The 2093-nt window shown below is 40.5% G+C and overlaps 1 protein-coding gene across 1 annotated transcript in view; it reads right to left on the reverse strand.

The window, feature by feature from the left end:
- atp10a (ATPase phospholipid transporting 10A) overlaps positions 1-2093 on the reverse strand; it is a 57594-nt gene that overhangs the window by 46321 nt on the left and 9180 nt on the right. The gene's annotated exons all lie outside the window — the stretch shown is intronic.

Here is a 2093-nt window from a genome sequence, read left to right on the forward strand (position 1 = left end):
GATCTGTGCTGGTCGCTGAGGAAATACTTCAACTTGGCGCTGTGAGTCGCCGGATTGGCTTTCACCGTGGACGAAGCGGAGTCCAGCCCGGGGTCGTCACATGTGGTTGCCGCAGGCATCACAATATGGTAAGGGACGTAACATTTCCATCACACGCTTGAGGAATTCGGCCAATCACAACGCACTGGATAGCTGGCCAATCAGAGCACACCTCGCTTTTTCAGACCGATGAGCTTTGTAAAAATCGACGCGTTTCAGAAAGGCGGGGCATAGAGGAGAAACAATAATGTACAGTATGTGGAAAATAATGTGTTTTTTTAACCTTAAACCGCATAAACACATTTCATTACACCAAATACACAACATAATGTTCTTTTTAGCAGCATCATATGACCCCTTTAAACAGCCTTCTGTGAGTCTCATGCTACAGTAAAATGTCAAGGCTCTCAGAAACCTTGAGCCAGAACTTATAAAAATGAGCAATCAGGGATCAGATTCAGTGACATTTGGCCTTCCTAACCAACATACTCCTTCCGAAAATGAAACCAAGGACTTTTAAGATGCTGCTGATTAGGGCTGTGCAATTAATCGAAAAACAGTTTTGATTTCGGCCTCCAACGATTATGAAAATACAACGATCGAGATAAAACGAGTATTGCGCCCCATTCCACCCCCTTTCCAGCGCTGCGCCTTCGTTCCTCCATAAAAGCTACATTTCACAGGCAAATCAGTAAAGTCATGTAACGTGACTTTTGCAAAATGGGACGTGCTTGATTTATAGAAGTATAATAAATTTATTCATGTTTTTAAAAGCGTGAAAGAGAACTTGCGCTGCTCCTCAGGAAGATAACGTTATATGCGCTCAGAGACGGAGCAGAACACAGACATGTAAAGTCATCTTTTAGCTCACTCAGCGCGCCTAAATGGTCAAATACACGCAAAAATGTGTTAGAATGCGGCGCTTAGTGATTATTTATGTATACATATATATTCGTTGGTCATGTAATAAATGAACGTAAAGAGTTGAGAATGAAAATACACATGTAACAGTAAATTGGAATCTGTGCGGCTCTTAAAGTGACAGTGGCTAATATTCCTGCGTGATCTTTTAGCTCAAGCTGCGCGCCTAAATGGTCAAATACACGCAAAAATGTGTTAGAATGCGGCGCTTAGTGATTATTTATGTATACATATATATTCGTTGGTCATGTAATAAATGAACGTAAAGAGTTGAGAATGAAAATACACATGTAACAGTAAATTGGATCCGAGCGGCTCTTAAAGTGACAAATTAAAATTGCCACTTAAAAGACAAATTCAAATTGTTACTAATAGGCTAGTTACCTAATACTCTGCTGTGGTATTGAGAATTGTGAAATTTCACTGGTCTCTACAATGTAGATGTCATAGCAACCTTATTTACAGGAAACATATATTTGATATGTATCACTATCTTTAAATAAATCACTCATATAAAGTTTTGGTCATTTGGCCCCCTCATAATCATGTTAAATAATCGTGATTACAATTTTGACCAAAATAATCGTGCAGCCCTACTGCAGATACAATATTACACCGGAACATATTGTAGATATGGCCTGTTTGCAGCCGTCTAGCTACTATCTTAGATTAATTTAAATCTACAAAACAAAGTGTCTGATTATTGGAAAAAGATAAAGAGTAGCAGATGCCTGGTCATTTGGGGTGTAACGATTCACTCGTTTTATCGATGCATCGATTACAAACCCTGACGATGCATATGCATCGATCTTAAAACATGATTTTTGAATCGTGAATCGCCGATTTCGGACAGTAATCGATTTAAAACGGGCCGATTTAAAACGGGCATGGGCCGATTAACGGTTTCAAGGTATACCGCGATTTGAAAATTTCACGGTTTCAAAACCTCTAATATTTTCCGTTATACCGTTCATGCGGTATGCGCTGTTTTTCATGTCTCCTCAAAGACTGAAAGTGTAGGAATCACTTCAGGTTGGGTGCAGTGTAGAGAGTAACACGCCCCTCCCCCTCCTGTTGGTGCGAGCGAGCGGTCAGTCACGTGTGTGTATGACGGCCGAAGGAGCTTCCTCTCC

Source organism: Sinocyclocheilus rhinocerous, unplaced genomic scaffold (genome assembly GCF_001515625.1).
Source record: "Sinocyclocheilus rhinocerous isolate Xijiao unplaced genomic scaffold, SAMN03320098_v1.1 scaffold85, whole genome shotgun sequence".
Classification (NCBI taxonomy): Eukaryota; Metazoa; Chordata; class Actinopteri; order Cypriniformes; family Cyprinidae; genus Sinocyclocheilus; species Sinocyclocheilus rhinocerous.